General features: G+C 42.6%; 1 protein-coding gene across 2 annotated transcripts in view; it reads left to right on the forward strand.

The window, feature by feature from the left end:
- Nucleotides 1-26,315, forward strand: part of EGFR (epidermal growth factor receptor) — a 145,525-nt gene that overhangs the window by 62,100 nt on the left and 57,110 nt on the right. The window lies entirely within an intron of this gene.

The raw sequence follows: 26,315 nt of genomic DNA on the forward strand, positions 1-26,315 counted from the left end.
TATCTCTTTTCAGCTGAGGGGCCCAAAAGTGTTGCTGAGACAAATTCATTTTAAAATTGGCACAACTTGTCATAAACTCGTATTTCACAGGGTTTGCTTTCTCCATGCCCAATAGCGGGTTGGGTGCCTTTTTAGTGGGTAAAACACTGAATGTGAACTTTATCTTTTGTACAGCAGGATAGTTTCTGCCCACATTCACACACTCCTCTCTCTGTTATCCGTCTAGACAAGCAAAAGTCATTATCAGATTTCTAAGCCACACTCCAGCCAGGCAAAAGCACTCTAGGAGGCTGTGAAGCAAGGCTGCTGGGCCAAAGGTTCCCCATCGCTGTCCGATGGTGTGCTAAGACACAAAGGGGGACCTTGGAAAGAGGAAAGGATAAGCAGAATTAAGCAAGTAGAGAAGTGAGGCTTGCAACAAAACGTTGCCGTGTGCTGCAATGTTGCTCCTGTTTAGGAATATTCCATTTTCCCTCCCACCCAGTTTCCCACTTTCCCTTCCCCCACAGTAGTTTTAGTAGATAGCAGGGGGGAAATTGATTCAGTTCACATTTAAAGGAGAACCTTTCTAACCAGCACTTGCCATCCTTTGAAATTTGCACTGCTTTGAAATTTGCACATCCTTTAAAATTTGCATTTTGCATTGTCGTTCTCCATCCACACAAAATGTATATACAAGGCTATGAATGCTTAAAAGCTCATACATTAGTGAAAATCATATACAACATGTTAAGGAAAATTGCTGTGTAAAAATGTGTATAGTAGGAAGAATTCACACTAAAATTCTGGTGAATTTTCATGGGGACTTTAAAAAAAAATCACAAACTGATGTGGAAACATGGATAACTGAAGATTGGAAAAAGAAGGTGTAGCACCCTGCTTGTGGTTAACACTTAGCTGGAATGAAATATTCAACGCAGCAACAGAGAAATTAAATAATAATTTATTTGTCAGACAAATAAATGAGAGGCACAGTGGTATATCGTTACCAAGCTCTGGCCCCTGCCTCCTGCCATTATGGCCAGCCCTTATATTTCCTTAATCCAGCCCCTTTGCTCCTCCTTTGGCTGCCTCTGTTCAATCAGCCTGCTTGAATTTCCTATTGGCTGATTGCTATAACCAATTTTAAGATACACTCATATCCTCCTGTCCATATATGGAACACAAAGAGCTATATATTGTTACATCTATAAATGACAAATAAGTAGTAATATATCTTACATGTGTCTCAACAAGGAATCTTAATTACCAGCTCACCTCCTGCCCTCCTTGCCCTCCAAAACAGATGGTTAATAATTTTAAAATTTTATCTTGAACAGATGTCAGAGACCTTGGGTTCACATAAACATTGAAAGATCTCCTTCATTTGAAGGTTTCTAAACAAATGTTTGACAACTAATATATCTGGATGGCGTCTCATTGTCTAGGAGGAAAACACTGTCAAGGTTCTCTAAAAACAGCTGGTCTTGTGCCTGGCATGAAACTTTTGAAAATCTAAGCCCATTTAATTTAGGAACCTGATCAAGATATAAGCCAATATATGCCTTGATTAAAAATGCAGTCTATATTCAGATGCCACATTCCCCCCTTTCAAGCTCAAGGACCAAGCGTCCTTGATAGCTTGATCTGCATCATATTCTGAGTTAAAGCTGTGTATAGGGCCATGATATGAGGTAGAGTTTCATTCGAAATCATCTTGCTAATTGTACTTCTAAAACATGAAATGATACATGGCATCATACATAAAACCATCACTACTACTGTCAAGAAAAACAAGCAAGACAATAATATCCCTTTGAGTCCTGTGACATTAGGTAACCATCCCATATCCCATCCTTCCCATGTTTGTACTGGGACATGTGCTATATTCTCCATCTTTGTGGCCAACACACGGATTGCCTCACCATTATCAGAAATGTTAAAGCAACAGGCATTCCCTGTCAAGTTCAAGACTCCACATAGGCAAGTACATAATCCATTCCCATTTTCAGCTGCAAAATGCGGCTCTACTTTCATCCAACTGTTATGCAATACGTCTCAAACTCTGGGCCGTTACATTGGTTACAAGTTCCACTACTGCTTGCAATCGAATTATTCTGTTTAGATTATAAATAGGATCCCGTGCCCCTTGTATGAGCTCACCAGGATTCCAGGAGGCAGGATCATAATAGGCTATAATGCGCTCTGGTGGCCAATCATCAGTACCGCTCCAACTTTGGGTACTTCCTCCTGCTATATGAGAAATATCAGCGTTTCTTCGTGTTCGCTTGGCCAAATTAGTGGACAAAATCCACATTGGTGGTAATACCCATCCCAGGAAACAAGTCCCACTCCATTTGGAAGGGAGTTTCTTGTATGCCCATTCTCCACATATCCACCACAACCATGGGTCTGAGGGTTTTGGTATGTGGAGTGCATGAGGCGAAATATCACAAGGGGTATATAGTTCACAGTGCAGTATGTTAGATTGCCTTTCTCTGTCACAGTTATGTTCCATACCACTTTCCATGCATGAATAAAAGGGGTTGCACAGGGCAAGGTATTCCGAGTTCGATAGGTAGTACCGTTTGCCCAGGTATGACTATTCTTAATATAATCCCAAGTATAGTGGCAATGAGAAGAGCCTATCATGGTAGAATCAGCTGCATCTGATGATTTATGTACACAGAATTCCCCTTGTACAGGTATAACTCGTAATGTTTAGTTGAGTTCCATCCGGGGAAATTCTGTACTTCTGTTTGGTGTGGCATTTCGCTTACCATACCAATAGCATTTAATGGTATCGGTAATAAGGGCATACCTCCCTCTGAATCATCTGGCCCAAGAGAGCAAACAAGGCAATTAGTCCTATTTGCAACATTGGCTACCATCTCAGCTAAACCTACCCACATATTGTGGTCATAGCGGAATCCATATTTAGCAAATTTGGTCAGATTCAAGGACCCTCCCCTTCCCAAGGGATCAGGATTAATAATAAAATCATGTTGATCTCTAGCATATGCATTCCTTCCACAAAAGATTACCGTATTGTGATAGCATATAAATATTAGTCCCTATATAATTCCCCCAGTGACAGAAATGGGGAACCACCAAGACCAAAACATATATCCCAAAGATCCCCAATGTGTAATATCTCTGATAATTGTTCCACAAGGGGGCAGTCAATCAATTGTATAAGAGAATCTTCCCTTTCTCAGTCGCTGGTTCAGACGCTCCTCAAGCTTCAGGCGTGCGCAGGTCAGCCAGCTTCCAGGGTGTGGCTGCAGCAGGCCGGTCGTCTAATGTTGCCCGTGACCTAGCCCGTTCCCGGTAGGGCTAGATACAGGGGTTTTTTGGAGAGAGTCAGTTTAAGAGGATTAGAGGGGTCACCTTTGCATGTCCAACTGCCTTCGGACTTCTTCAAACGGGAGTGATGAATCCAGGGGGGTCACCTCAGCTACCTTCACCGCTGTTGGAGTAGAGAGCAAGACGGTGTAAGGTCCACGCCACTTAGGTGCAAGTGGATCACGTTTCCACTCTTTCACCCATATGCTATGCCAGCCTGGAGCTGATGAATCGGCTTGGCAATGCTGCACGGCGTGCGCTCGAGGGCCCACCTGTTAAGATAAAAACAAACAAACAAACAAACACGAGAGAGAGACAAAAACACGGGAGAGAGATTGCACTTGTCCCTGTGTCGCATGTTCTCTTATTTGTTTGAGGTCAGTTGGAATATCCTGAACAAAGGAGGGCGGCCTCCCATACAGGAGCTCAAAAGGTGACAACTTAAGTCTTTTGTGGGTGTGCACCGAACACAAAACAGTGTTATGGGTAACACGTCTACCCTCCTGAGACTTTAAACATATTAGTGGGCTTCTGGCATGCCCTGCAGATACCTTGCACAAGCGTCTGGCGGTAGGTAGTAAGCCTGGCCAGGTGAATTGCATTGTTTGGATCCCAATTAGGATCTTTCAAGGGAAAGTTGTCCTGGAGATGACGGTCAATATTATAAATATTTCCCACTCTGGCCTGCTCACGCAAATATATCTGTGCCTTTTCAATTATGTCTCTCCTTTCCTCAGTGGTGAACAGAGTATTCAGGAGCTGGCGGCAATCTGTCCAAGTAGGACTGTGAGTATTTATTATTGAAGTCACCAAGTCCATCATAGCCTGAGGTGGCTGTATTGCTTGCTGACCGATCAAGGTCTCCCTGTAACTTCTGTGATAATTCTCTAGAACTTGGATGTACAGGGGTTTGGGGTGGGCAATTAGTTGTTCCACTAAAGGAGACTGTAGATGGAGTTCTACTGGGACTCACAGGTGGAATAACCACTTCTGCTTGGGCTTCATTATAGAACTCCAATGCCTCCTGAAGATATTTATCATAATCTATCAAGGAATCAAGTTCTGTGACTCCACCCCCATTATTCATTCCACTTTCTTGCCTTGGGGTTACAACTGGTGGAGTGTTTGGATTTATTTGGCAAGATTCCTTTCCTAGCTTTGGCTTTTACAGCCAATAATTTGCATCGTTGGACTTTGCATTCCCTTATCCATGGAGGATTTTTATTTAATGTGCTCAGCCAAGAATCTATATATGAAAATTGTTCTGGGCACCCTCCAGTCTCTTTGGCGAAGTTAGACCAAAGTTTGCTTACTAAATTTATATCAAAGGTTCCTTGAGATGGCCATTCAATATTTTGATTCGGCCACTCTAATTCACATAACGTTCTCAGGCGCTCTGGCGTCAGTTTGACTCCATATGCCCCTGAGAAGGCTTTCTTAAAATTATTTAACATACATTCAAAAGGTGTACTTCCCCCCTTTGAACCCCCAACTCCCATTGTATGGCCCTGTGAAGTATCCACTCAGTCACTCACACACACACACCTTACTGGTAAACGAAGTAGTACTCACTCCACACTTAGGTCAGCTACACATTGTACTTTCTCACACATGCAATGCGCCAGATACTTCACCACACACTACCTCCCATTCTTCCCTTCTCCCCCACCAGATCACCATCTGATATACCCAGCCACCTAGCGTACTCAGTTCCCCTTTACTGAGACGCAGAAGTTTGATCAGGACTTCTCTTCCTCCCAATTAATTGGAGGGCCAAACCCCTTAGTGCACTTACCCTTAGCTGGTTCCCTGTTTATTTCTCTGGTCCCCCCCGGTCCGTCGCCGTCGGTGGGCAGGGTATCAGACAGACGAGACTGCTGCGTTCCCCTGGAAAAAAATTTTTCCAGTGCGCGCTTGGGTAGGCAATCAGTTGTCTTCTCTCTTGTACCCCGTCCAGTAAGGCGAAGGAGCTGCGTTCCAGCAGACCACTGATCCGAGTCGCAGGCACCATAAAATGTAGCACCCTGCTTGTGGTTAACACTTAGCTGGAATGAAATATTCAACGCAGCAACAGAGAAATTAAATAATAATTTATTTGTCAGACAAATAAATGAGAGGCACAGTGGTATATCGTTACCAAGCTCTGGCCCCTGCCTCCTGCCATTATGGCCAGCCCTTATATTTCCTTAATCCAGCCCCTTTGCTCCTCCTTTGGCTGCCTCTGTTCAATCAGCCTGCTTGAATTTCCTATTGGCTGATTGCTATAACCAATTTTAAGATACACTCATATCCTCCTGTCCATATATGGAACACAAAGAGCTATATATTGTTACATCTATAAATGACAAATAAGTAGTAATATATCTTACATGTGTCTCAACAAGGAATCTTAATTACCAGCTCACCTCCTGCCCTCCTTGCCCTCCAAAACAGATGGTTAATAATTTTAAAATTTTATCTTGAACAGATGTCAGAGACCTTGGGTTCACATAAACATTGAAAGATCTCCTTCATTTGAAGGTTTCTAAACAAATGTTTGACAACTAATATATCTGGATGGCGTCTCATTGTCTAGGAGGAAAACACTGTCAAGGTTCTCTAAAAACAGCTGGTCTTGTGCCTGGCATGAAACTTTTGAAAATCTAAGCCCATTTAATTTAGGAACCTGATCAAGATATAAGCCAATATATGCCTTGATTAAAAATGCAGTCTATATTCAGATGCCACAAAGGAACTACGGGAAACTGAAAATGACAAATTCACCCATCCCTAGAAGTCATCATTCTGTGATCACTGAGCATGTTCAGTCAGTGTTGTGCTGTTTTTGGTGGTCCCCACCCAGATTTAAATTTGTTTCCTAAAAAATGCTTTGTACTTGTGCAAACCTTGGGGCTCTCCTGAGTCTGCTGATACCTATTTTTGTTTGTGAATGGTTCCCTTTTGGCTACATAAGGACTGGCACTTGTATGCTGAGAATATATCAAAATTTAGTGATTCCATATCAGGCAATGAGACAGATCTCTCACTGTGCCAGGCAGAGTAGACGACAGTGGGTAGATGGACCGATACCCTGAACTAAAACAGCCTGCTATGCAAGAGCATGTATCATGGCATGGACAGAAATTGTACTGTAGAGTCTTCTTAGTGAGCAGAGTGGAGTTTCATCTTTGGGAGTGATCTACCATTTCCAGATTTGGAAGTAATTTGCACATACTTCCTTACACAAAATCACCCTAAATAATCTTTATTGCATTTTAACATAATTTACATTTTAAAATGATTTAATCCTCTCATTTCCTGTGAAACATGTACATAGAAGGGAAGATTAGGTAAAGGATATAATGAGATAATAGGGACGCGGGTGGCGCTGTGGAGAAAAGCACAACCTTAGAAAAATTAGTATAAGGTTAAACTGACTGAATTCAGAAACCGAAAACATAAATGCTAATGAATCTTGCATTAAATAAAGTACAGTTGCGATTGAAATTATTCAGCCCCCATTCAGCTGTTTACAATGAGCAAATCAAACAAAAGCATGTGGCATAGAATAGCGTTTCCCAAACTTGTGATATCTTAGCCAGATGGAGGCACGACTCCTTCCTGCACTCTCACATAGAGACACAATTGCCATCTCCTCAAAGGGCCTCCTGCTGCACACTCAGACCTGGTGCCGGAAGAGGACAGATTGTTTTTCCTCTCACCGATGCCTCATCTATGGATGGTCCATTAGACTCATAGCAGCTTCTAATTTATTTCTCACCCAGTCCCTTAGCAGCCCTCTCACAGCATACTGGTGTGACCTGGTTTAGCGTTTTGGAATTACTAGTGTAAATTTCATTTAGTACCAGAAAAAATAGTAGAGATACAGGCAAAGTGTCTCAAATTATCTGCCAGTTTTTTTAATAAAGGCCTTTAGCTTTAAACCATGAGCGTCAAGCTTTTTGGGGTCTTTACTTAGTTCTTGGTGTGATGTATTGCAGATGTGCTTGAGTAATTATCTTCACATACACCCACTTTCTCTTGCCAGTTTATTTCATAAACAGATACATTTTCATGGAACTTTTCTGCTGCTGCTGCTTCCTCCATCTTCAACCCACCCCCTGACTGGTTCCTTTCCTCTTGCCTTTACAGCATCCCTATATTTCGCTGCCAGCGTCTCAGGTGAAATGCAGTGCAGTGCAGCTGGTGCAGTGACTAAGAGTGGTGTGTGAAAAATGTGGGTCTCATCAGCCCCACAGTACACTTGCATCTTCTCCCTTCCCTTCAGCTGCACAAAATGCATCTCTTTCTAAAAGCCTATTGAAACAACACAAAGGTCTCTCAGCTGCCTACATACATAGTCTTTGGCTTATGCTTCCTTTCTTGCAGGCTGGAACAAGACTCTTTCTGTTTTCCTTTGCTGTTCAGGAAGTTGTACAGTGCAATAATCCCGTTATCTAATGGTCATAGTTTACTTAGCCTTCTACCACTTCCACTGTCCAAAAGAAACAATAAGGACCACCCCCACCCATTACTGCTGGAGACAATTGATGGCAAACTGGTGGAGAAAGCCGAAACATTCATGTTCAGCTTTTACTGAACTGACGCTAATATCCCTCACAAAAACTAACAAATAAGCAACTGCCAAGGCTGTTGTTCCATGCAGTAGAATGAGAGTGGATTCCATATCCTTCCCCTCCACTGCCCATAGGGCTGGCCACTCCTGCGGCAATTAATAGGTCAGCTACAATCTGCAGTTAGTCAGTCAGCTGATACAGCTGCCCACCACTCTTCCACCTGCCCACCCACTGCGGCTACATCTCCCTCCTCCAGACCCATCCACACATTTGCGCTGGCTGTGTCAGTGTGGGCTGTCTTGACCTTCCCCAGGAGGGAGGCATTGTGGGCAGGGTCACCCAGAGAGCAGCTGTGCTGCCACTGCTTTGTGGTCTTACAAAATACAGCTTAAAAATACAATTTTAAAAATTTCTTCAAACTTTAAAACTTACATTTCTGCACAGGTTCTTCTAAATATTACTGGAAGTTCATGGATTTAGCATTGGAGAAGCAGCAGCTATACTATGGTATCATATGAATGAGAATTTTAAAAATTCATTTGGAGGTGATGTTGCATTTTCTTTATTTAACACTGTCATGGAGAACACGGGATAGGGCAGGCTATATGCAAAATGGTTAAATTAAATATGAAAAGGCACAGTTCCTTGACCCTAAAGGCTTGCAAATCCTATATAAGCAGATGAAAGCAATAGGATAAAGAGAGAAGGCAGATTTTATAAATAGGAATCTAACCAATCCCACCCAGTTTCACTACTTTAGATGCTCCCACAGCAACAGTAGAATTCTTTATGCTTGCATGCAATTCTTTATCAAACCAGTTCAAAATCAGTCACCATGGTTTATTTTAGAAGAGCAAAAGTTAAATGCATATTTTGGCTAAAGTTGCTGCAGGGAGAAGAAGGGTAATCAAACAATGAGGAAATATATATTTCATTGCCATGTTTTATTTCATGCTGCTTGTTTAGATTATCCTGCAGACTCTGAATTCCCAGAGCAGAAATTGATGGTGCTTTTCTAAAGATGGATACCCATTGCATTGGAGTGGGTCCCACAGGCATTTTTAGAAGCTACAGTGAACAATGACAGTAGCCTCTTGAGAGAAAATTCATCTGCTTAACAGCTGTTTGACACAGCAAAGAGATTCAGCAAGTATAGTAGAATTGGAAACCCGAGAGGCCCAAGCTGTAGAATATTTGCACCCACTTATGCAAAGCTGTTCAGTAGTTTCTATTGTTATGGCCCATATTGTTACCACCAACCTAGCAGTTCATCTACTCATGATTATTCCCAAGATTTCCTCTTAGCCTTTCTGTTGACTTCCACCTGTATGGAGATAGCCAGATGTTGGAAAACCGGTGTTGGGCTGAACATTGGTTCTTGGTATAACAGAAGCTAACATGCCAGGTGAGAGCGGCAAAGTACAAACACAATCCATATTCCTTTTACAACATATGGCAAATGTTTATTGAAATACATACATTGTTCAGACTGGCAGGAATCCACCCAGCCCTCATGGGAAAATGTGGTGTGATCTCTTAGACTAATCAAATGAAACTTTAACACATGGCATTATAAAAGTCTGTAATTTTGTCAGGACAAGTTATTTGTTTTTTACTGTTGTAACAATTGTTTTCTCAAAATTTATCTTCTGTACCATGAAAATAAATAAAAACATGATTAAAAAAAGAAGAAAAATTGTGGGCATCTGCACTCCATGATCATTTCAGGGGCATTTTAAATTCAGTAGCTAAACTGCTGTTAATTCAGATTAAAAGGCTCACATGCATTTTGTTTTGTTAAGAGTAGTAGTACATCTTTACAGTACAAATTACAAGATAGTGGAAGACTTTGGACTTTGACATGTGGATAAATAGCACACACTGTCCTCGAGGGCTGTTGTATCCCTGTGGTTACTGAAGAAACTGGCACTTAAAATATATCCTCTGTAGTCTCTTGACAGCCAAAATAAAAGAGCCAGGATTTCTTCTAAATAAGGGTCTTTATAATGCTAAAATCCAGCTCATTTTCTTGACAATTAGAAGTTCTTTTTGGGGTTTAGCCCTTCAAATTACTCTTTGGCACTTCAGATGGCAGGCATTGGAAAGGTGCCTCTTTCCTTCTCCCCAGCCCTGTGGGGTCATTATTTCAGACTGTAAGTTACATCTTAAGAGGCTTTTCTTTTTATTTTGGAACAATAGGAACAGTAGCACAAGAACTTGGTATAGGTATTCCTAAATGTTGGGATTACTATTGTGCAATACACAGAGAGTGAAATATTTTATCCTAAGGCTTAATAATAATTCCAGAAATACAGTGCCTTTTATACCCATGCTATTAATTTGAAATTAATGGAGATAATATTTGCACGTCTAGACTATGTAAGGGAATAATGTGCTTGATCTGTCTTCATTGCTGTGTTAAAATATCAGGCAACATCCCTAGCAACAAATTTATCAAGATGTAATCCCTAAAATACATTAATCAATTGGGAAGAGGGAGATAGAGTTTGATGAGTTGGCAAACCAAAGTTATCATTTGAAAAATACCATTATGAATCTTGCTATAATAATAATAATAATAAAAACTCTTGGGAATTGTGCAGCAATTAACTTTATTGCTAATGATTTCTTTTGGTGAGAGCATACAGACTTCAGGTAAAGTGTGAAATATTCAAAATCTTCGCTATTTGGGTTTCTCATTAGCTGAGATTATAAAATTTCTAGTTACCTATGTTGGAGACTTGCAGTCATCCAAACAATTTCAATCTCAAGAAAATTCAGTTAAAAGCAAGCTTAACTCATTATCATCATCATTAGATATCTCTGCAAGCAATATTGAAAATGCTGGAAAGCATAGTCTTCTGATAGAAGACAGGGTTTTGAAAGAAGCAAACCACCACTTTGTTATGCTCAGCAGAGAAAAAAATGCAATACAGATGCTATGTCATTTGCAGGTGTGATATTCTAAAACTTTTGTGTTTCTGTGCCTGAGAAGGACAACCCAACATTTTAAAAAGATTGGAAATACATCAAGATCCATAAACAAATAGCTCTTTTTCATATTTACTCAGCAACTTTGATTTCCTTTAGCTTTTTTGTGTGCTTACCTTTGCAAACTACAACCGAAAGAACACCCAATATTTGTTAAATATGATAAATAAAAGGCACTCTGTCAATCTTTGTTAGATCATCCATGTCACGATCATTGCTGGCGACAGTCGGGTTCATTGACTTTCATAGAAATCTGCAATGCAAACTTTAAGCTAAAATACTGAGACATTTGAGTGGATTAATTAAAATATGCTTTCAGAATCTTCCATCACACTGAAGCTTTTGCTACAAATTACTGTTGGTCTTAAGGCCTTATGCCGATATTATGCTCTAATTATCAGAGCCTGATAATTACCACATGCCTGATTCTGTGATGTACAAAGGTTCTTGCCTGTGGAGAGATGTTTGAAAATGAACACTGGACTACGTGGATGAGATGTGTCACTGCTGGGCTTACTCTAGAGGCTTTTTTCTTTGTTTTTTCTTTGTTTTTCTTTGTTTTTTCCTCTTTGTTTTCTAATTGCTTTGGTTTCATGTTGGGAAAGTAGATCTGAGGGAGGAAAAGTGATTCTTGCATTCATAACGCAGATTTTAGGGAAACATCTGACTTACATTTAACTATGACTTGCCATAACAATATATGGATGCAGTCATGCTTCAGTGGATGGCCTTTCCTGAAACATTTTCTCATGGTAGATTATTATTGGATGTTGTGGTGGGAGTCCAATCCAGATGAAACAAATCCAAGGATCAAGTTCATTATGCAGGGATACTGGCGCCTTTGCACTTTTGATCAAGTAGCTCCTTCTGTTAATGGAAGATGAGGCAAGCCAGATTTTGCTCATTTCCCCCTCTACAAGATGACCCTTCAGAACAGGATGGAAGGTGTGGGAAGGGTTGGGGAGGGGAGGTGTATCAACAAGAATAGTCTCTGGAACACTTCACAAGTAGGGCTGGGCAGTACCAGGTTTGCAACGTTGTGGTGTATCACCAGCCAAACTTTGTCTGGTAGTATACCGCAATGTTGAAAAAACAAGCTGCATTGGCCTCAGCCTGTGAAGCGCCGGGCGTAATTGCCCCCGCCCTCCCCATGGAAGCTGAGGCACTTTCACTCCAGCGCCTAGCGGGCTGCGGCAATGAAATATACTGGGAGTCAAGAGTGGATTTCATGCTCTTTATTCAGCTCATAGTGGTGAGGAGGAATGGAAGTTCTCCCAGATTGTCTGCTTTATATATATTATTTACACAATGGGCCCCACGTGATTGGCTAATTCCGGGATTCTCCTGTAGCACAATCAGGTTTCGGATTCACTTCCACCTGGAGCTGGATTGGGTGGCTCCTGTGGACCAATCAGACTGCTGCATTCTGAATTCTATTGTTCTAGGACCAATCAGACTGCTGCATTTTGGATCCTATTCAACTCAGTACATAACAGGCAACCTCGCTTGTTTGTGTGGCTCAGCTGGGGGGTAGGAGGGCTCCCGATCCCCAGCACTGGGGCTCCTTTGCCTTGCTCTGCTGGGAGTCAGGAGCCCTCCCCATCTCCAACAGAGCCACCCCCGGTGCTCCCCCCACTTGCGTGGGAGCCAGCGCCAGGCTGAGGGGAGCGGCAACCACACAGAAAGATGCGGAGGGAGGAAGAAGCTGTATTGGCGCCTCACCGGTGCACTTTTTTCTCCCTCTGCGCAGGACGAGGGCAGAGTGGGATGGTGGTTTCATTCAGAGATATATCGCTGGTGATTCTGCCCCTGCTGCCAAGTCCCTCTGCTAGCAACACTTGCTAGAGGAAGGGACTAGCAGAGGGACTCGGGAGCGGGGGCCTTTTCACCAGCGATATACTGCTGAGTGAAGCTGACATTGCAGCCTGTTCCTCATACCAGTCCGGGGTGATATAGTGATATATCGCCCAGGCCTATTCACAAGCTCTTCCGTGAGCACAAGGGCATCCCAATGAAAGAGTAAAAGGCATTGGGGGAAGCTAAAAACCAGGACCAGCCACTCTGTGGATGGGCTCAGCATTAAGCACAGACAACAGCTTCTCGCTTCAAACTGTCCTCTAAGGCTAAATTAAACTAAGGCAACCAAACACCATATAAATATGTGACTATCTCAAACCAGTACCGAGTGGCATTCTCAGAATCCAGGCAAAACCCAACAAATAGAGCCATATGCTGTTTTTAGTCCCAGAGGATTATTGGCTGTGTTTTATTCCCAGTGCGTGTGGAATGGTATGAACTGGCCTTGGTTGTGTCTAGCATGAACTGAGTGTTTGCCTTAGGACATGATTCAGAGTTCTTTGCAGGCTTTCTTTAGGAGACAAGTAAATGTGGAAACGGGATGCGGGTGGCGCTGTGGGTAAAACCTCAGCGCCTAGGACTTGCCGATCGTATGGTCGGCGGTTCGAATCCCCGCGGCGGGGTGAGCTCCCATCTTTCAGTCCCAGCTCCTGCCCACCTAGCAGTTCGAAAGCACCCTTAAGTGCAAGTAGATAAATAGGGACCGCTTACTAGCGGGAAGGTAAACGGTCTTTCCTGTTTCTGGCTCGCCAGAGCAGCTTCGTCACGCTGGCCACGTGACCCGGAAGTGTCTTCTGACAGCGCTGGCCCCCGGCCTCTTAAGTGAGATGGGCGCACAACCCTAGAGTCTGTCAAGACTGGCCCGTACGGGCAGGGGTACCTTTACCTTTACCTTAAATGTGGAAAGTGTACACAGGAGGTGTAAAGGTTTGAAAAGCATTGCTCTTAACATGTGATAATTTTCGGGCAAGTTCCATAGCATATTCCTACAAGTTCCGTTTTCATATTTATATTGCCTGCCTGACCAGTATAGTAGAACTAAGCAAGTGTTTGTACATGGAGATCAGAAGTGGGAAATGTTTATCACTTGAGGGTTTAAATCTTGCCATTTAATGTTTTGTTTTTCACATTAATAAGAGAGAACATACTGTTCACTGAGCTTACCACGCACTTGAACAACGTTCTGCATTACAAGGGAGAACCTGATTCCTAATGTGTGTCCCAATGGATGACATCTGGTGATAACATTTATTCATTTGGAACTACAATTTCCATTGACAGAGAGGGGGGAAACCCACACCACACAGTTTGGTAGAGGATCAACTAAACACCCACCTCACTCCTGCATTTACTTTTATTTCATATCCGATATTCTACTTGAATGGGGCAGGTTGCTACCAAGCGAGTCTTCTGGTTATTTTAATTAAAACAGATGCCACAACAAGTAACTGTGAAATACTCTTGTTTTAGTAAATAGTCTTTCTAATCTGGTGGGTTTCCTGTTCGTTCTTACAGATGAATTATAAACTTGCTGTTTAAAAAGGTTATGAGTGAATTTTGAAATGAAGCAAAAAAAAAATTAAATTTTTTAATGTAGCAGGTATCAACATACAGCCATTTCTATCTAGTTTTAAAAGGCCAGTGCCCAACCAGTTCTGTGCTAGCATGAGCTGGTTTTTAAAAAGCCATTTCTCATAACGTTTAGGAGACGTGTAAATTCTTTGTTCCTGCCTTTACAATGTTTGCCCTTTGAGTTCACTTCAGTTGATTAAGTACAAAAAGCCTTGGCAAATGTTTGCCTATTGCATATCTCTTCATTGCACATGAAAAAGGTCTGTTTACTTGTTTCTTTAATTAAAAGGTTTGTGAATATGGCATGTAAAAATAGCCATCAGGTTATTTGTATAACTGTATAATGCACAGATTTTAATAGCTTGTGGGGGGAGGGGTGTCATTGGGTTTTGTTTTTGTTCTTGCTTTTATTATATATTTTGTGTTTTTCTGCTGTGAACCACCCTGAGGTCTTTGGAGGAAGGGCGGTATACAAATTTAATTAAAAACAGAGCTGTGAAATTTCCAGAAATCTTAAAATCATACAAAAATAAAAACCATTTTGGAGGGAGGTTGAATAATTTAAATATATGTAGATGTAGTATTATCTAAAATTGGGGTGTTCAGTTACTTTATACTACTACTAAAGATTACAATAATTCACCAAGATATGTAGCAAGTGCCATAGTAACTGCAGATACACAAAATTAACCATCCTTATTTATTTTGATTTATATTCTTCCTCATTTTAGTAGTTAACATATCATTGAAAATAATTTTTTAGCCCAAGATTAATTTTAAATTTTAAATGTTTTGTGGACTTCAGAAAATTGGAGGCACATGGAAAGTGATTGTTCCTTGATTTTGCATGTGTCTTTAAAACTATTATTCAGCTTCCTTCTCTTCTTGGAGGTATCGGAGGCAAATGAAAATTAGAGAAGCCACAGGCTGTGTTGCCAGAAGCAATTTATTTGACCACCTCCAAAACTGTTAGTCCAGCCACCTAAAAAAGGTTCTGTCTTGTGCAACACTTGATGAAATCACTATTCCAACATCAAGTCATTGTTGCTTGTTTAGTAATCCCATCAAGTACACCAGAAATACAATCAAACTAACACAGGTAGAAGAGAAAACAGCGTTTAAGGCCAGCTGTGCAGAGCCTCAGAGTTCAGAGCTTTTGTGACTCTTGGTCTGCGCATCTAGGGAGGGTGTCCATGAAAATGACTGACCCAGATCAGCCAGAGTGCAAAATGACTTGATTACCCTCTTATCAATATGGAACTGATGTAACCCAGTTGTTTACAAGGCTAGAATTTGCACTGATTATATTTAAACACAGGAGTGTGAATCAGGGTGGGGAATCTCTTCAGTCCAGCAGACCAGATCCTTATCTGTCTCTACCCACTCAGGCCGACTTTGACAGGTTGGTGGGACAATGCAGCTGTTAGTCACCTGACATTATGTCTTCAAATGATTGACAGGTGGATTGTCCCGCCCATCTTCCAGTTCCTTATGCAGCATTTTCCAAGCACCCAATGGTTTTCTGGTTGTCTGGTACTGAAAAGCCACAGCTTTGCCACATACCTCCATGCCCCACACCGAATGTCACATAAGATGTCAGATGTTGGGTAGGTGGGTATGGGTTGGGAAGAATGACCTCACAGGCTAAATTGGTACTTGGGCTGCACCAAATTTGACCCAGAAGCCAGAGGTTTCCCACCCCACCCCACTGAAGGATGGCAACTGTGGAAACAATGGGCTGACTCACTCCCAAGACTCCGAGCTATTGGTCCCAGGATATTTTGAATGATCAGTCTGAACCCAGTCTGGTATGAAAGTAATCCAGAAGCTACAAACATTTTTGCACAACCACATTATTATTTTGGTGAGTGACCTCATTCCTGACGCTTGAATGAAATGCAGATAAGCAGCTTTTAGTGTGGTGTTCCTGTGCAGAGTTGAACTAATTCATTAGAAATGGTGGTAACTTCCTTTTAGCACATTTTTGAACTGATTTCCCATAAACCTTATGCTGACCTTTTAAAATGTATTGGATCAGAAAATGTTCTCTCAAAGACCAGAGGTACAAAAACAGTTGATTAAATTTTGATGGTGAGTTATCTGCATCATTTTGGCATCCTCTCATAAAGAACCTAAGTGAGCTGGTAGGTGGCAATGAGGCCTGTTAGATGTAGCAAGCTGTGTGGGGTTCAAGATGGAGCCAGCTGCAAGATTCATGTTGAGAATCCAGTGGGAGAGCTTGATAGATCAATGCTGCCTTAGGCTATCTTTATCCAATGTTGTGCCAACACTGCAAATCTCTCCCCTAGCTCCTCTATATGAGAACGGGACAGATACATTTGGGAGGATAAGGACTGGAGTATCCTTTGCCTAGGAAGGTGCTGTGTAAATTCCATTGGCTCAGATCAGAAGAACGATACAAACCACTGGAACTGTGTAGTTGATGGCCTATTTTTCCCAGCACGTTGAATATTACAAGAAATCAGACTAATAGCAAAATAATATAATACATATTTATCTGGAGGAAAATGGGATTTATAGTCATCTGTATTTGTATTGGATTTAACTTTTTTTTACATATGCATTTTTAAATATATATATGGGATTGTGTTCTGTTTTTATTCTTGAAGTTTTTATTGTGAAATTGCTTCAAGATACTTTAGCCGAAGCTATTCATAAATGGAATCAAATAAATAAAATGGTTCTGATGAAATGTGTATATGAATAGGTTACAAACATTTGTATGATTTCTCTTCTCTGCCTGGAAAAAAGTGTGAGGTAATGACTGTAGTTTATAAGATATCCTTTAAGAATTTCTTCTAGTCATGAATTGTCTAGAAAAAGTAATGTGTTTCTCAGGAAATTGATTCAAGATGAGTGAAATTGGCAGAATAGTCCATCTTATTCTTGGTTTGTGGTTTCATAGACTGGGCGTAAGAGTGACTACAGATGCATGTGATTAATTTGTTGTTTTGTGAGCAATTAGTTTGAATAACAACTTCCTTTCATTTATGATTTAATGTGGGTGGTACCTGACTAGGCATGTAGGTCACACTGGAATGGTTATAATCAGTGATGGGTGATTTAACAGAGCAATGGGTTTAACAGTGCATATTTCTGTATTCACACTTATGGTTAAACTGTCACCACAAAACTACTCTATCTGATAGCAAAGCTTTGGAGAGGTGTTAGAGCTTATTCTTAACACTGAACTTTCATTTATTTGGTACACCTATTTATTTGGTACACCTATATTCAAGATAAGTAGAACTGCCATTTTAAGATGGCTTTATTGCATTGCTGTTTCTCTGTGACACAAATCTCCCAATATATTTTTTAATTAGTGTTTTTATGGAGCAGTCAAGTAATTTTGTTGTCCCCGAAGGGGGCAATGACAATACATATATTATTATTATTATTATTATTATTATTATTATTATTATTATTATTATTATTATTATTTACCCACAGGGAACTCCCACTTTGTGGCAATGGTGCTGGGGAAAGGGCGTTTCCCTTTCGCCTCCTCTCCTCTTACCCACCATTTTAATCCCCCCCAAAAGTGTTATTGGCAGTTCTGCAGTAGAAATACAATAGCGGATGCAATTATCTCCTCTCTTCTTCTTCTTTTGCATTTTCAACTTAAGCAGCTGAAACATATGGCCATATAGATTTAGCACTTATTACTGCTGAATTCTCCTCTTGAAGGAGCTTATTCCTAAACTTATCCACTACTCCTAGATTTAGTGTTTAGAGCCTCTTCTAAGTAGTGCAGAACAGTGAACCATGGAATTTGCTGTGCACATTGGCATGATTCTGGAGGATCCTGTATATATCCATTGGTGGAGCCATATTCTTCACCATTATTTATAGGCCCTCATTTTGAGCTATCTGTATATAGCCATAGGTAGGAAGTTGTCTTCAAGTTGACCACTTCTAGGTTCAGTACGCAAGCAGCATTTGTATTTCTTCCCTTCCAATTCACCCGTGGCTCTCTGGAAGTATCTTATGTCTCACAACACTATAAAGCCTAAGACTTGTTACCTTCTGGTCAGTGACTCTCTCCCATAATTTCTGTTACTGATATCTATGGAAATGTGTGAATTCATGACAAGTTGGCAGAGAAACATGTTTTTAGAGTGCTATTGGGCTATTTTCACAAATATCCAGTGACAGGGATATGTAACATCTGAATGAATCCTAACTCATTTTTTAAATTCCTCAGGAAATTCTTTCACCTAGAAACAGTCGCATTAGACCCAGTATTTTTTTACTTGTGAGGCCAGCTGCCAGACAGCCAGTGTCATTCCAACTTAGCTGTTAGAAGTAGTCATCTTCGGTAAAATACTGCAATATTTTTTCCTTGTCTACTTCCTGGTAGCATGATTTTTACCTGTAGTGACCAGATTTTGAAACCAAGCTCAAAGACTGGAGGCAAGCAACTAGTAGAACACAGAGATTTGAATGTGCTATTGCTTCATGGTCCTCATTTAATTGTGCAACACATTTTTTCTGTCTTACTGTTATTTCTGATCAACAGGTTTTGAACGCTTGACGTTGCACTATGCAATTGGTTCCTCTAGTCCAATACTCTCACTGGCAACATTTCTCCTAGGTTTTTGGAAGCCCTGTTGTTTGGGGCTGTTTTTCTTAGAGATGCCAAGAATTAAACCCATTAATTGTTATACTGCCTAGAAAAGTTCCATTTTCATGAAGCGTTGTGGTATTGATGGTCTTTGTTTCCCCTACGGATCAGTTGCATTTATTTGGTTTTCAAGTTTCTAAAAAAAAATGTTTATATATTTAATCAGAGCCGGCCCAGTCAGATGAGACAGGTGAGGCTGCTGCTACTTCAGGGGCAGAAGCTGCCCAGGTGGCCTGCCCATGGGTGCCTTGGCTGGCCCCTCCCCCCCTCCACCATTGGCAGTGAAGCACCTCCAGCGCTGATTTTGGGTAAGATCACAGCCATTTTAGGCAAGATCCCACATTATTTTGTGAGAGATCTCACCCCAAATCGGCATGATCTTGCCCAAAATCGGCAACAATGGCAGCCACTCCTCCAGCAGCAGTGGATGGGGCAGCGTGCGCAGCAGCAGAGCAGATGGCGGCAGGAGCAGGGCAAAGTGGCTCTTTTTCACCTCAAGTGACGAAACAGAGTGCGCCACTTCTGCATTTAATGTGCCAACGGGAGTGGCAGCCATTTTGTTTAAGGGTACTTTCAAAACGGCATGATTTTTTAAATAGTAGAATTGGCAATATAGCAAGAAAATCCATAAGCAAATAGACGCAGCCCTTTCCACTAACTTTGATTTTCTGCAGCCTTTTAGTATACAGTATTTACATTTGCAAAGAGATGGTAAAAGAACAACCAGTGTTTATTCTCTTTTGACAGATACACAAATAGAATTCAAACAGGCTTAGTCAGAACACCTGCATTTTGGTCAGTGCTGATGTTGGAGGAGACAAGAGTCCAGTTCATTGACATTTGCACAGATCTGCAACGCAAGTCATCAACACTTATACTGAGAGGTCCTGGTTACTTAATTGTAAAATATGTTCAAAATTGTCCATATGGTAACAGAATTTGGTACAAGTGAGCTAACAAAACTGGAACCAGGATACACAATCAGAAGTGTCATGCGGTACAGCTCTTCTTTGAGAGTACCACTTCAGGTTGCAAATGTGTCCTTATTTAAAAATAAGAACTTTGCACATAGGAAAGTAGCATGTTGGGGAAATGATACACTAGCTTCCTCATCACCCTGACGAGCTTTTGTTTTATGTGCATATTTTTTCTGTGTATGAGACAGCAGTATTCAAACATGCAATCTCCCATCTGCAATGAAATGCTACAACCCTGCAAAAGCTGTCACAGCTGCAAAACCTTCTGTCTCTCTTCGCCCTCAAGCTCATCAGGGTAAAGTATTAATTAGTTAAGGAATTCTGGAATGATTTGCTCATTGTAGTAATTAATGACTTTGGTCTGCTGAAGCTAGTTAGTGGAACTGGCAATAGGATAGAAGGACATTCTGGATCCCTGCCACCAAAGGGATGTGTGCGTGCCACCTTTTTTATTGTGCTAGGCTGCCTAAGAGATCCTTATTATGCACAGTTTTGATGAAATGCCTTTCACTTTAAGTCTATTACTCTTCTAGAATCTGGCTAGTAACCTGCAAAAGAAGATAAGCCTCATTTATTGTTGAAACTGTTTGTGTACCTTAACTGAAGGAGGAGCAGTGCGATTCTGTGCATGCTTAGGCCCCATTGAGTTCTGTAGACGTTGTTATAATGTTATCCACTACAGTATCTTGTTTGTTGGCTAAGTAAGAAATTGTACTTGTCATGTCACAGTGAATTCTAACATAGTGTTCATCCAGGTTTTGTGGTTTGTTTCTTCCACACGCTAGTGGGGAGAAGCTGGGAGAAGCAAACTGGGCTTAATTTACTCATGCATTGCTAGCTGTTGTCTGCAGCTTATTGTGACACGCAAACACAGCCAGCTTACAAGGTGCAGGATTCAGCTTTTCTTAGTGCAGTTTTTGGATTTCTTAAGCACTTTTTTAAAAATGCAGCATAGCTTATACATCCCCCGTTATCAGTACTGATGGTAGGTAAATGCTTGGTCTTTTGATTTATAGCAACAGCATAGCAACTTGTGGGGGAGAGTTGGGAAATAGAGTAAACCCTAAATATATGTGCAAAGCTATCAGTCTGCACTCTGATATGTGTTGGGGGCATTCTGAGCACTATGCAGGTAGCTTTAGTTGATATTACTAGAACTAGGTTTGTTCATACCTGTCTGAAGTACACTCTGGTTGGAGCGCTGGAAAATAACATGATGAGCTAATAAAATGCCACCTGACTTACCGTATTTTTCGGACTATTGGACGCACCGGTCCATAGGACGCACCTAGATTGGGGGGGGGAAATAAAGGCAAAAAAAATTTATCCCCCCCCGCCAGGCGCGGGGCTGGGGCGGGGAAGCCCGAGCTTCCCCCACCCCCAGAACGGGACCCAGAGCCATGCTTTGGCATCGCTCTGGGAACTTGCGGGGCTGGGGGAGGAGGAAGCCTTCCGCCAGCCTCCAAACCATGTCGGGAGACAGCGGGATGGCGCGCTGCGCCTCTCCCGCTGTCCCCCGAGCTTGTGGGGCTGGCGGTGGGGCTCTCCTGAAGCCGGGAGGTTGTGGGGATGGTGGGGGGGGAGAAGCAGGCTTGCTTCTCCCTCCCCCAGCCTCCCGATCAGGTCGGGGAAAAGCGGGATAGCGGAGCGCCGCCATCCCGCTTTCCCCCGACCTGATCGGGAGGTTGTGGGGATGTGGGGGGGGGGAGAAGCAGGCTTGCTTCTCCCTCCCCCAGCCTCCCGATCAGGTCGGGGAAAAGCGGGATAGCGGAGCGCCGCCATCCCACTTTCCCCCGACCTGATCTGGAGGTTGTGGGGATGTGGGGGGGGAGAAGCAGGCTTGCTTCTCCCCCCGCCAGCCTCCCGATCAGGTCGGGGAAAAGCGGGATAGCGGAGCGCCGCCATCCCGCTTTTCCACGACCTGATCTGGAGGTTGTGGGGCTGGTGGGGGGGAGAAGCAGGCTTGCTTCTCCCTCCCCCAGCCTCCCGATCAGGTCGGGGGAAAGCGGGATAGCGGAGCGCCGCCATCCCGCTTTCCCCCGACCTGATCTGGAGGTTGTGGGGCTGGTGGGGGGGAGAAGCAGGCTTGCTTCTCCCTCCCCCAGCCTCCCGATCAGGTCGGGGAAAAGCGGGATAGCGGAGCGCCGCCATCCCGCTTTTCCACGACCTGATCTGGAGGTTGTGGGGCTGGTGGGGGGGAGAAGCAGGCTTGCTTCTCCCTCCCCCAGCCTCCCGATCAGGTCGGGGAAAAGCGGGATAGCGGAGCGCCGCCATCCCGCTTTTCCACGACCTGATCTGGAGGTTGTGGGGCTGGTGGGGGGGAGAAGCAGGCTTGCTTCTCCCTCCCCCAGCCTCCCGATCAGGTCGGGGAAAAGCGGGATAGCGGAGCGCCGCCATCCCGCTTTTCCACGACCTGATCTGGAGGTTGTGGGGCTGGTGGGGGGGAGAAGCAGGCTTGCTTCTCCCTCCCCCAGCCTCCCGATCAGGTCGGGGGAAAGCGGGATAGCGGAGCGCCGCCATCCCGCTTTTCCCCGACCTGATCTGGAGGTTGTGGGGATGTGGGGGGGGAGAAGCAGGCTTGCTTCTCCCCCCGCCAGCCTCCCGATCAGGTCGGGGAAAAGCGGGATAGCGGAGCGCCGCCATCCCGCTTTTCCACGACCTGATCTGGAGGTTGTGGGGCTGGTGGGGGGGAGAAGCAGGCTTGCTTCTCCCCCCGCCAGCCTCCAGATCAGGTCGGGGAATAGCGGGGTGGCGGCTCTGCGCCTCCCCGCTGTCCCCAGCTTTTGGGTGCAGGCTGCTGCCCGCAAGCCTTGCGAGCCCGCGGTACATCCCGCCGGGCTTGCAAGACTTGGGATAGCTTCCTGAAGCCTGGAGAGCGAGAGGGGTCGGTGCGCACGGACCCCTCTCGCTCTCCAGGCTTCAGCAAAAGCCTGCATTCGCACCATAGGACGCACACACATTTCCCCTTCATTTTTGGAGGGGAAAAAGTGCGTCCTATAGTGCGAAAAATACGGTAATTAGTTTTTTTTCCTCATCAAAGTTAATGAATACACAAGTTTTGAAGCAGTTTCTTTGGCAATAGTTTTAAAAGGGCGTGATATAGAGGCCTAGCACAGAAGAGAGCACTGTGACTGTTAGTGACCGTAGGTACACACTGCTCAAGGAGCCATGTAGTTAAAGATCACTGATTAACCCTTTAAATGAAAAAAAATCAATCTTCTTACTACTCACTCCAGTGAACTGCTGGTGGATTATTTTTCATGTATTGACGACCCAAGATATCTTATATACAGCCTGTTGAGATATCGGCTTTTAAGCTTATGTATAATAACATGAGCTCTGAACCAGTTCCCAGTTCTTTGCTAGAGACTCTAGAATTTAAACTGGAACCTCATGGCCTGAAGGGAGGACCAATACTAGTGGGTACTGCAAAAAGGCCTTCCCACTCCAAAGCCAGGAGGAACCATGAGCTGCAATTTTTTGTCTATGTCCCATCACCACAAAACTCTGTATACTTGTATGCATTTTGTAACTAGTCCAAAATCAGGAAGTCAAAGAAAATTATCACTTTCCTGTTTCCTATACGGTATCTTCATTACATGAAACAGCAGGTCTCCCCAGCAGTGAATCTTACACAGTACACTTTTTAGCCTACTTGCAAATAAATAACACCCGAATTTTCTAACTATAAATCAGACCTCAACACCTCAAGAACTTTCTGTGGACAGAATCTTGAGATCAGGATCTTGAGGAAACTCAGCTGCTTCTGCCCTGGCCACAGAGTGTGACCGTGCAAGTCCTTTGAGTCATTACTTTAATCAGTGACCTCGTTTCAAAGTGTGATGCTTTTGTAATAGACCTCCATTTCACAGCGTGGAGAACTATCTGTAATGATGATAAAGATAAAAGTAAAGGGACCCCTGACCATTAGGTCCAGTCGTGACCGACTCTGGGGTTGCGGCGCTCATCTCGCTTTACTGGCCAAGGGAGCCGGCGTACAGCTTCCGGGTCATGTGGCCAGCAGGACTAAGCCGCTTCTGGCCAACCAGAGCAGCGCACAGAAACGCCGCATGGGGCACATTAAATACAATAGGCAGTTTCTTTACCTCTTTGTAGTGAAAACTGTCACAGAAAGGAAGGTTTCTGTTTACCAATCCACAAACCCTGTCTTCTGTTCTTTGGGTTTGACAATTTATGTTACTTTACATTTTCTGTATATTTAACTCTTAACCCATTAGAGCAGGTCAGTAGCCATCTCATCAGAATGCAAGGTCAAATTGATAGTCATAGTTGAAAAACCTACTTTAAGTGTGTTCAGTGGTTTTGGCATGCCCAGTTGAACTTTCACCACCTGGTGATGCCTTGTAGCTTCTGAAAGTCCCCTCAGTTTCAAAATCAGTTTGCAGTGTGGTACGGGGTGTGTATATGTCTAACCTTCTGAGAAAAACAAGTCAAAGTCCTCCTGGGCACTCAGAACTAGTTATACCATTATTTTAGCTTCAGTATATCTCATATTTATTTTCATATATGGAATCCTTTCTACAGATATTTCTAGGCATCATTTCGAAATTCTTATTCATTGGTGCATTTTTTCAACAAAAACCTGTAGAGTTATAGCCTATCTCCTCAACATTAGGGCAGTGACTTCTCTGGAATATTCGTTTGCTCATTGCAGGTTTATCTGGTAATGTTGTTATTAGTTTTGTTTTGTGGTTTTTTTTTTTTTGCCTTCTGTGTTTTTCATTAATGGATTAGTGGCAGAAATAATAACTGAAGTTGGCAAGTATGCAGAGAAAGAAAATGTCATTTGCTTCATCCAAGCGTTCCTCTTTGTTTTCCTTATACAAGTATGTTCTTAGGCTTTGTGCTGCCCAGAGTGGCTGGGGCCACCCACTCATGTGCAGCATGCATACAAACAAACAAACAAACAAACAAACAAACAAACAAACAGTCTCCTTGGGTGCTTTGAATACTGTAAAGGTGATTAATAATCTTTTAAAAATGTGATAAGGAGAAAACAAAACCAGGTGGTATAGTAGTAGGCAAACTACTTGCCAATTATCTTCTAACTGCATTGGGAGAGTGGAAAATGCCTCATCACCTTTAATACTGCAAGGAAAGCATGGGGTGGGGGTCATTTTAAAAAAATATGTTCATTTATAATTTTCAGTTATAACAAATAAACATTTCAATAAAGAAATTTAAAAATTCTCACATATCAAACTTTGACTTCCCTCCCCCTCTTTCAGCGGTTCAATGAATTTACCCTCTTCCCCCATTCTTCATATCCCAATTAACTCTATTTCCCCCCCTCATCTATTTCATATATGTTTTAGAAACTGCAATAATCCTGCTAATGTCTTAATTTGTTTACAATTTGTATAATTGATTTCCATTCCTTGATAAAAAGTCTGTTGTCTTGATTTCTTATTCTTCCACTAAGTTTCGCCATTTCTGCATAATGGATTAATTTCTCTAACCATTCTTCTTTCACCCGGACTTTTTCTTCTTCTTCTTCTTTACATTTTTAGGCAAATATCATTCTTGTGGCAGTGGTTGCTGTTATGTACTGAAGTTCTCACCCTGGGCCAGCAGGGGGATAGTGTAGATAGTTTTCACTCAGGTCCACGTCAGTTATTTTAGGCGGGAAACCCTGGGTTGTTGTTGCTACAATGTTGGCAGCCGGCTGCCTATAAAAGCAGGCCGGCTGAGCTGTTTGCTGTTCAGTTCTGTTCCAGCTTACAAAATAAAGAGCTGCTTTGGAGAAATCGCTGTGTCATCTGCTATGTTCGCCCACAACTTAACAGTTGCATGCATAAATAAAATATTAGGGTCATTTTAAAAATGTTATCTACTTTTTTCAGAACTGCCATTAGTTATTCCTTCCAGTAGCACCTTAGAGACCAGCTAAGTTTGTTCTTCGTATGAGCTTTCGTGTGCATGCACACTTCTTCACGAAAGCTCATATCAATAACAAACTTAGTTGGTCTCTAAGGTGCTACTGGAAGGATTTTTTTAAAATTTTGTTTCGACTACGGCAGACCAACACGGCCACCTACCTGTAACTGCCGTTAGTTATGTGTCTCAAACAAACGCTAATAAAACTGCAGACTATACCAAAACTGTTCACCAGAGCTCAGCAGAATGCATTCCAGGACTCAGAGGATGGGGGAAATAAATGAGAATTGCCTTATTTCATCCTTAATTTAATAGCAAACATGGTTTACCATTAAACATGAACTATATAGGCTGTGATTTGGAATTTCATTTGAACTGTCACCCTACAGGTGTCAACTGAGACTGTTTACTGACAACTCTGGAAGAAAATCAGGACTGCTCGCCCCCCCCCCCCCATTATGCTAGCCCTGGCTCTACATAGGCATACTCTCTGGC

Source organism: Podarcis bocagei, assembly GCF_964188305.1.
Source record: "Podarcis bocagei genome assembly, chromosome: 12".
Lineage (NCBI taxonomy): Eukaryota > Metazoa > Chordata > Lepidosauria > Squamata > Lacertidae > Podarcis > Podarcis bocagei.